Here is an 11,097-nt window from a genome sequence, read left to right as displayed (position 1 = left end):
TTTTCAAGTCAGAGATTGCTTTATTCCTTCCTCATAAAAAGCATGAAGACACAGGGTCAGCCTCCCAAGTTTTTGCTAGCCAGCGCTGAGATCATCCTGGAGTCCATCTTTAGTACTAGTGTTTTGCAGCTATTACGCTATTAGTCTGTAACTATGAAGGATAAGCAAACGTGACTATACATATGAGTAACTGGCAAAATCAAAGTATAAACTATCACTTTCAAACCAGGATTGGCACCCATAGTAAGACTGCCTGCTGTTATCACCTCCATTGTATAAAACATTTTCTCCCTTTACTGACTCTAACCTGGCAATATCAAGTCAGTAGGCTTGAAATAGAAACTTTGGCCAAAATTAAAAAATGACATATACACATACTTACCAACATCCCAAGTCACTGACATCCTTGCCCATGGTCTGCATTTCATTCGCCCACTTTCTGGGTGGGCATACTCAAATTTATGTCCACTTTACAAGTTGGTCCATCTTAACCACACCTCCAAATAGGCATGCCTATTCTACAAGTTGGTCCTACACAGACCTCTTTGAGAAACCTTTAAAGGGCCAGCATGAGGCAGTAGCAAGTGGTTAGAAAGTGTGGTTAAAGCTTTGTGAATTAAGCCTAATGTGTAAATATTTGCGATGAGGACAAAATATGTGGTCAATAATTATAAAGAGAAAAGCCCCCAGTTTGCTTCTGCCACCTAGTCTTACTTTGTCTCTTGGTCAGTTCAGCCCTGCAATGCTGGCCATATATACTAGTTTTAATGCATGCAGGTCTATTTATCCATACACTCTTGTAAAGGGCCATCTTTTCCCACACAGGATGCAAACTTCTGTGCATCTGTGTGCAGGCAGTCACATTAATTTCTGTTAGGACACAACAGCTGCATGGGCACAAACACTGGTCCCAATTTGACAGTGTGTATTTGGGGACACAGACTCGCACCTGCACAGCTGTTAAATTGGGACCAGTGGCTATGTCTGTGCAGCTACTGCCTCCCAATAGAAATGAATTGAACTGCCTGTATGCGGATGCATTGAAATGTGTATTCCATACATCAAGTTATTGTTTGACATAATCTGGAGGATACAATCTTTATGATTGAAATACGTGTTAAATTGAATAAAGATATACCATAGTTATGCACATGTTTAAAATGAACTAAAATGATCATTCTAGCCATGTTGTGTGCGTGACTAGCATTGAGGGGTACTGAAACAAGATGGTAAGGCGACCAGAACACTGGCATATGGAAGGCGTTTAGTGACACAACTTTTATTAAAGCCCACTTTTTGAAGGCTACACTCTTATGTATTTTTTTTTTCACACTTTTTTTGATGTCCACTGGCCAACCATGTGATATGCAGGGTGCTCTACCTTTCCTGATCTTCTCCATATAGTTGGATGGTCCTTGGCAATGAAGGAAAGAGGCACCAATATCATCATGTCAGTCTGCATTAATTCAGCATGAATTGCATCATGGTGACGCTCCCTCAAGGACTAGGGTTATCACACTCTGTCTATGTAAAAAACAAATTGATGTCCGAATGTGAAAAACGCCTCAACAAAATATGCCACATGCTAGATGCCGATTACAATCATAGGACATAATTATATTACATAAAACAAGTTAAGTTAATTGGGGCTTGTGAATGTTTGTCATTTGTATACCACATTTTTTATACATAGACCTCATAGTGTGTCCTTAGTTTCCCACTGGACATTTGTCAACTCCATAGACTAGGACATCTTGTGGCGGAAAAAAAAGTACTGCTGAGGACAGCTCCAGACTGAAGGTGAGTATTTTCAGCCTGAGTTGCTTTTTTATTGTGTTCACTGCCTGGAGGCCCAATTGTTTTTTATTAAGAAAAATGACCACATTTAGGCTATAAGCTGACCAGACACATTATCTGATTGTACAATTTGGACAAAAAATATGTAGTGCAACAGCCTGCTTGATTGGATTGGAATTGGATGAATTGTTTAGGTGGGTACTCACATTACTTATTTTTAGAAAATCTAAAAGGAATTGACCAACCAGATTGTAAACTATATGGGCCATCTTTACATAAAGAAACAGTCAACAAGAACATTTCTTGAAGATGACATCTTATGTCCACAAGTAGGCTTGAGTCTTAGGCCCCTTTAACACTAGCGGTCTGATTGGGTGGCAGTCGGTTGTAACTTGTAAACCATCAGTTTGTCCATTTTCATCCAACCGCCCATAAAGGAGAGCAAGCTGTGTCTGCTCTGCATAAGCTCCTCAAAAAACTCCACACCTTTGGTCTCTGTGACTTTACTCTTCGCTGGTTCTCTACCTACTTATCCAACCGCACCTTCAGCGTTACTTACAACTCTACTTCCTCCTCTCCTCTACCATTCTCTGTTGGGGTCCCCCAAGGTTCTGTTCTTGGACCCCTCCTATTTTCAATCTACACCTCCTCCCTGGGTCAGCTGATAGCCTCCCACGGCTTCCAATACCATCTTTACGCTGATGACACTCAAATCTATTTCTCCGCCCCTCAACTCACTCCTTCATTTTCCTCACGTATCACTAATTTACTATCAGATATATCACTTTGGATGTCACGTCACTTCCTCAAACTCAACCTATCCAAAACCGAACTTATCATTTTTCCTCCCCCACGTGCCTCTTCCCCTGATCTTTCTGTCAAAATTGATGGCACAACTATCAGCCCATCCCCACATGTCAAGGTCCTAGGAGTAGTCCTGGACTCTGAACTGTCCTTTAAGCCTCATGTTCAATCACTGTCCAAATCTTGCCGCCTCAACCTCCGCAACATCTCTAAAATACGCCCCTTTCTAACCAATGACGCCACAAAGCTCTTAATTCACTCCCTGGTCATCTCTCGCCTTGATTACTGCAATTCCCTTCTCATTGGCTTACCGCTGCATACTCTAACCCCCCTTCAATCCATCATGAATGCTGCAGCCAGACTTATCCACCTTACCAACCGCTCTGTCTCTGCTACTCCTCTATGTCAATCCCTCCACTGGCTTCCGCTTGCCCAACGAATTAAATTCAAAATACTAACTATGACCTTCAAAGCCATCCACAATTCTGCCCCCTGCTACATCACTGACCTAGTCTCCAAATACCAACCTAATCGCTCTCTTCGTTCTTCTCAAGACCTCCTGCTCTCTAGCTCTCTCATCACCTCCTCCCATGCTCGTCTACAGGACTTTTCCAGAGCCTCTCCAAGCCTATGGAACTCCTTACCCCAAACTATCCGTCTATCTCCTTCTCTTTTAGCTTTTCGAGGATCCCTGAAAACCCTCCTCTTCAGAGAAGCCTATCCTACCCACACCTAACAACTGTATTTTAACTCTGCCCACCTGATCACCCCCCACATCTACTACCCTCTGATCCACTTCACCCTCCCTTCTAGATTGTGAGCTCTAACGAGCAGGGCCCTCTGATCATTCCTGTATTAAATTGTATTTTAACTATAATGTCTTCCCTGATGTTGTAAAGCGCTGCGTAAACTGTTGGCGCTATATAAATCCTGTATAATAATAATAATAATAAGCTGAGCGGACACTGACCAGCCATCTGCCTGCTTAGCGGGGATCAGCAGACAGATCCCCTCAATCGGCAAGCGGACTCTGGATGGAGTCCACTCTGTGAGAAATACTCCATATTCCCATTGCACATGTTCCTGGATAAGCTCTCAAGGGTTTGGGTGCTGCAGCAACAACCAGATGGAGACTGGTTCCGAAAGTCACAATGGAGATATTTGCCAGCATACCATGGATCAACAAGGAAGCATCTAAACTGATTCTTTATTGCATGATCACATCACAGAGCAGTGCAAAGTTTCGGAGCTACGCATGACCCCTTTGTCAGGCATGTGTCACAAAGGGGGCCTTACCAATATGACCTGGAATCAATGAGGTTCTGGCCTTCATCCCAATAGCAATACATGGGGGATAATTTACTAAAACTGGAGAGTGCAAAATCTGGTGCAGCTGTGCATGGTAACCAATCAGCTTCTAAATTTAGCATGTTCAATTAGGCTTCCCCCCCCCCCCAAAAAATGGAAGCTGATTGGTTTCTATGCAGAGCTGCACCAGATTTTGCACGCACCAGTCTTAATAAATCAACCTCATGGAGTCTGTATTGTCCTACATAAGTCATACAGGTAGTTAAATGGCTTTTGACTTAAGTTGGCCTGTAACAATACTTAATAAGAAAAGTGTTTTCTGTGGCTCCCTTTGCTACTAGGGACCCAACCCAGCTTACATCAGCTAACCAGTGTGTGGGCAGGGCCAGGCATTTGGTATCCAGAGAGGAGAGAATACACACGGAGACCAAGTATTGCAGTAACGTGTATTAACATAAAAGTTCCGACAAGGTGGTAACAGAGTCTGTGTAACACAGCTGAACTGGCACAGCAGCACTTACAGAAAGTTTTGCAGAGGATTCCTGGAAATAACTTATGATGCCCATGTAAAACTGATGAACTCCTGGGCTGCTATTGAGACCAAATAACCCCCCTCCCCATAAACAGCAGCTAACACCTTCTAGCACTCTCCCATGTGCATCAATGACATAAAAAACATAACAAATGGTGTAGCTCTATAAAATAAATAGTTAGACAATATGGAGTAAATCTTTACCACCCCCCCCCCCTTCATGACCAGGCCATTTTTTGGGATATGGCACTTTGTTACTTTAACTGACAATTGTGCAGTCGTGCAATTGTTCAATTGTATGTCCTTTTTTCCCCCCAAAATAGAGCTTTCTTTTGGTGGTATTTGATCACCTCTGTGGTTTTTATTTTTTGCGCTAAACAAATCCAGACTGACAATTTTGAGGAAAAAAAAAATATTTTTTACTTTGTGCTATAAAACATATTCAATAAAAATATGTAAAAAAAATTGAATTTCCCCATTAATTTATGCCAATATGTATTCTGCTACATATTTTTGGTCAAAAAAATCACAAAAAGCGTACATTGATCGTTTTGCGCAAAAGCTATAACATCTACAAACTATGGGATATTTTAATGGACCTTTTTTATATTTTATATTAGTAGTGGCAGTGTTCAGCAACCTATAGTGGGATTGCGATATTGCGGCAAACAGTTGGGACAATAACTGACACTTTTGACACTTTTTGAGGACCAGTGACACCAATACAGTGATCAGTGCTAAAAAAAATGCACTGTCACTGTACTAATGACACTGGCTGGGAAGGGGTTAAATATCAGGTGCGATCAAAGGGTAAAATGTGTTCCTAGCCTGTGCTTCTACTAGGCGATGGTAGAGATCCATGTTCCAGCAACACAGGATCAATGTCTTCTCCACTGACAGAATTGCAATCTGCCTTGTTTACATAGGTATACTGCCGTTCTGCCTGTGTAACGAATATTCGGAAGGTGCCAGTCGACGTTGAGTCTTTTGTATGCGTTGATCAGCTCCCGCTGTGAATAATCTCAGCCGGAGCGGGCTGCCAGCAGCGCGCCCCCAAACTGGAAGTGCTGGATCACGTACTAGGTACGTAATCCAGCACAGAAGAGCTGCCTTGCTGCCGTATATATACAATACACAGTCCGCAAGCAGTTAAGTAGTAAAGATGTTCACCAATATGTGAAAGCTGCATCTAAAAGTTGTCAAACAATAAAAAAATAATGCCAACGTAAAATTGCAAAGACTTTAAATATTTAATCAAAATATTCCAAGAATCTTGAAAAATCTCTGTGCAAGAGACAAGGCCAAAACACAATATTGGATGCCTATGATCTTCGTGTCTTCAGACAGCACTGCATTGAAAAACAGGCATGATTCTGTGATGGACATCACTGCATGGGCTCAGGAATAATTCCAAAAATCACTGTCTGTGAACACAGTCTGCTATGCCATCAAGGAATGCAAGTTAAAGCTCTATCATGAAAAGAAGCAGCCATATCTGAATATGATCCAGAGACGCTGTTGTCTTCTCTTAGCCTAAGCTAATTTAAAATGGTCTGCTGCAAAGTGGAAAACTGTTCTGTGGTCAGATGAAACATTATTTTTTGCAACTATGGGTGCCCTGTCCTCCAAATTAAAAGGGAGAGGGTAATTCTGGACTTTCACTTCAAAAGCCTGCATCTTTGTGTAACAAGCGCCGCTGCGCTACTGCTCCTCTCCTTGTATGGGCGCTTCAGCGCCGTAGTGTGTTCCACGGTGGAACGCATACGGCGCTCATGCGATGATGTCATCGTCCGGCGCCGCGATACGTTCCAGCCTGGAACGCGGAAGTGCGTCTTATACGGCGCTCTATTTTGAATCACTGCACCTGATCTCCTGCCTATAAAGGTCTGCATAGGGTGTTGTTCTATTATTGCCAGCCATATACCAGCCGTATGTCAGTCATGGAGCAGTGTTAGAGTGAGCTACAGCTTGTCAGCATGGAAGCCCTGTTACACCAGCCTCTTCCTGAGCTCCCTATGCTGCAACACCGTTCCTGGAAACCACTACTCCTTTGCTGCTGATCTCTTCTTTGCAATACAGCTCTTTGCAAGGCAACTACAGGACATTTGGCAACCATCCTCTTTTATGAGAACTTCTCTCCTATCCTTAGAAGCTACAAACGGATAAGTAACCCTTGCTACAATTGTGGTCCTATAGAAGATCTACTATTAATGTTTCAACTGTTATCATAATGTTACTACATATGCCGTCTGCTTATCAACATGTTATATGGAAGATACTACTTTGCTAAATCCTGCTTGCTAAATACTAACTTAAAGGCTCAGCAACCTACATGATACCATTGCTATGTCTATCTGATATATGCAACTATAAATACCTCGTCTATGCATAGTACATACCTGAGCATAGTACATACCTGAGCAATACTGCCTCTCTCATGCAACTAATAATGAGCTATACTGCCTCTCTCAAGCAATACTAATGTCTCAATAGGAATTACTTCAAGTATGCTACTGTAATTACCTAAACTACTTTACTACGTATACACAGGTGCTATTACATTACTATAGTACATGCCGTATACAAGTACCCAGTTGTTACTACAACTCTCAAATAATACGAGCTTGGCATAAGTACAAATGTCTTATAGGCCTCGACCTAATAGTTTGAACTTGTTCTCCTTAAAACTTTTCTTGGCTAAGGGTTGATGCTATTTCGTGGCATCTCCCTTAGTAACCTAATACATCCCTGATATCATGTAGAGAACCTCCAAACTCCTGTTACTAGGAGCGACGCCTGGGGTTCCTTACTGTAATCACGCGCATATAGCGTGGTATTGGAATATAGTCCTTGAAGCTAAAATATATATTTTAATTGCTAAGGTCTGGTCGCATGTTGTAATGCTTCCATCCTTAGTAAATCAATGCCCTTCTATATGTGACAGGAAGATGATGTAGAGACCCCCCAAACTCCTGTTGCCAGGAGTGACGCCTGGGGCTAATACTGAGTTGTTGCATACAGAAGCGCATTGAGGTCCTTGTATCCGCAGTTGTGATTCACTCCCGTTTCTCCAGTGCTGTTACACTTTGATGGTATGGGGCTGCATTAGTATGTATTAAATGAGTAGCTTGCACATCTGGAAAGACTCCATCAATGCTGAAAGATATATCCAAGTTTTAGAGCAGCAAATGCTCCCATCCAAAAGATGTATTTTTGAGGGAAGGAAAAAATTTATTGGATAATAGAACACTTGGACTTTTTAGGCACAACTTTTTATTTGGTATCTATTTAAAATGTCTTCCATAAATGATCTAAAAAGTCCTAATGTTCTATTATCAATGTATTTTGTGTTTACAATAAATAGGACGTGGCACAGTGATTACAGTTATTGCATATCCACAGTACCACCCTTCTGGTCTGGACGCTTAACTGTCCTGCCTGCAGTCCAGACCTTTCACCAATTGAAAATATTGTGGCGCATCTGTAAACAAAAATATGACTGTTGAGCAGAGTTAGAATCCTATATCAGGCCAGAAAGGGACAACATTCTTATCTCAAAACTCCAGCAACTGGTCTCCTCGGTAGTGATGGACGAACATCTGAAGGGGCAGTTCGCGAACGCTAACCGCAAACTTTCTAAAATGTTCGCGAACCGCAAGTTCGCGGCGGGCCCCATTGACTTTAATGGCAGGCGAACATTAAAAACCATCAAACAGCAGGGCCCTGCTGTTTGTTGGTTCCAGTGAGGTGGAACACACGCCACGGACAGAGTGCGGTGGGAGCACGGCAGATCCCCAGACTACCGATTAGAGCCAGCAGCCCCAGTGAGTAAATGTGAGAAGCCATTTGGCTAAATTTTATCTTTGCTCATTTTTTAATAAACAAAATTACGCTAATTGGATGGATGTTTCCATTGTTATGTCATATCTGGCCGAGACCTTTAAGGAGGAAGTCGCCTAATATCTCCATTCAGCCTATGTGAGCAGGCATTATCCTGCATAATTAAGCTCTCATTGACTCTCTTTTTGAGTAAAGGTGCTCTGGTAAGAAGATTACTTATCCAGTCACTTTGGGTGTTTATTCAAGTTTGGTGAAGGATCGCTTCTCTATCAGTATATCACAGCAAGCACGGAATGAACGTTTGGTGTTTTATGGACTTTGATTTATTATCATAATATTTTTTTGTGCTTGAGATTGGGACTGAATATTATTTGCACTAATTGATATTTCACAATATTTTTTAATCATATGTTTGATAATGTTTTGTGCACATTTGTTTATTTGATAAGGATTAGTGACTTCAGGAGTGCAGTCCTATGATTTTCATTGTTATTTTTATTAATTATTACCTGCCCACCCAGTAGTTCATCACTTCTCAGTGAGTCCACATCGGCCGTTAACCCGATGTAGTCGGACACCTGTCGGTCTAGGCGTTCCCTAAGGCTGGATCCAGAGGACAGCTGTCAATGGGTCGGCTGAAAGAATGATCTCATATCATTAGTGACCAACACATCTTCAAACCGCCCTCTTCTTGCAGGCACTGTTGGATTGGTACCCACAACTGTTTCTCTGTGAGTGGAAATTCCTCTGCCAGTGCACGCAAAAGCAGAATGCAGCATTTCTCGAAGCAGGGCCTGGAAGTGCTGCATTCTGATAGCCCTCTGTGATGGTGGTAACATTTCAGCGATTTTTGTTTGTACCGGGGGTCTAAGTACGTTGCCACCCAGTACTGGTCCTTGCCCTTTATGCTTTTTGTACGGGGGTCCCTCTTAAAACAATGGAGCATGAAGGCCCCCATTTGCACTAAACTGGAAGCGGTGTTGGGCCTGGCTCCTGCTCATTATCCAGGATAATGTCATCCTCGTTCTCCTCCCCCCATCCACGGACAACACCAGGAATTCAAAAAGGTTTAAAGCATGCTCTTCTTGCTCCTTCTCATCCACCCCGGCACCATCCTCCTCTGACTCCTCTTCAGAGCCATGGGCTGGCGTGCTGGGAGCGCCAGATGTGACCATACATGGTTGATAGCTCGCTCCTGATACATTAGCAGTCTGGTTTGTCCCTCCTGTGCAATGTAAGTTCGGCCTGCTTCTCCTCCTCTATCTGCCTCGTCCATCTCTTCCTCTGAACTCCCCTCCTCTTCCTCTCTTGTGGGCAAAATTATGTGACGTCTGTAGACTCATCATCATCGACATCACCTTCCCCACCACTAACCTTAGAGATCTCGGAGTAGGCAGCAACAGCGGGGACCAACCTCCATGGGCTGATCTGGGTACTGTTGTCAGACTGCTGAGTGGCGGCTGTTGCTACCTCCTCTTCCTGATCCAATGCCAAGAATGGCTGCGCATCAGAAATGTCTTCTGATGGATTGGAAAATAATTCCTGTGACTCAAGCAGAGGGTATATGGTGGTGGTGGTGTTGGTGAGCCACTCAACCAAGTCTGGGGCGTCCTTTGACGTAATCGAACGCACCTTATGCCACTTCCCACTTTGGCTCCGGCCTGGTGCTCCTGCCCTACCCCCACTGCGGAAGGGCCTGCCTCTTCCTCTGCCTGTTGTTTTTTTAATTACCCTGTGACAAAAGACTCTAGAGAAGCGCAGTATAAGTGGAAGAAGGTATATAACACCCCGCTTCAATCTGTCGTTTTGAGGGGCCACTGGTTTATCGCACCAGTTATAAAAACTTTTTTTCAGTAACATTTGTCACTGTGTGTAGCAGAGGTAACGCAGCAAAACAGAAAATAAAATTCTGCAGTACCCAAATACACCACCAGTCACAATGCTGCACAATACAAATCCACTATAATATGCTTTCTATATTAGAAAGTATATTATAAGTGTATTACACCCCTATATACTTCACACCAAACAATAGTACACCTATACCAGTCCTTAAAAGAACTTTTGTGGACCTATTAGCTAACGATTTGTGTCACTACAGCCTGTCACTGCTCCACACAGCAACCTCTCCCTACACTGACAAAAAGCAGAATGTATCGCACCAGTTATAAAACTTTTTTTCCAGTATAGTTTGTCACTGTGTGTAGCAAGAGGTAAAGCAGCAAAAAAAATAAAAAGGCACAATGTAAAATGGCCACCAGATCAGGTCTATTTATAAGGTAGGGGGTATGTCCATGTGCTGAAATGTCTCAATTGGCTGTCCTGTACCACCTGATGGATGTGTCATGGGTCAAAGTTCTTATCAATGTAAAATTGCGGACGGGCGCGAATATCGCCAGATGTCCGCCTGTTCGGCGAACCGCGAACAAGCAAAGTTCGTCGCAAACCGCCAGGCCATCTCTACTCCTCAGTTCCCTTACAGAGTGCTGTTAAAAGAAGAGGAGATGACACACTGTCGTAAACATTGCCCTGTCCCAACTTATTTGAGACATGTTGCTGTCATCATTTCAAAATTACCTTATTTTTTACATATATTGTAAAAATAATGTTGTTACGTTGTGTTTTTGAATGAAGCCTCTGAACTGTGTTTCAAATACTATCTAGAGAAGGGGTCTCCAAACTGTGGACCGGGGGACAGATGTGGGCATTTGCCTGTCTTTATCAGGCCCTATTCACCCTACTGATTTGAGACACTACTCTGCCCTCTGACACCATAAATGGGGCATAATTCTTACCACTGACAAACAATGGATTGC

The sequence above is a fragment of the Rana temporaria genome, chromosome 2 (assembly GCF_905171775.1).
Source record: "Rana temporaria chromosome 2, aRanTem1.1, whole genome shotgun sequence".
NCBI classification, from domain to species: domain Eukaryota; kingdom Metazoa; phylum Chordata; class Amphibia; order Anura; family Ranidae; genus Rana; species Rana temporaria.
Note: the sequence above shows the minus strand (reverse complement) of the source record.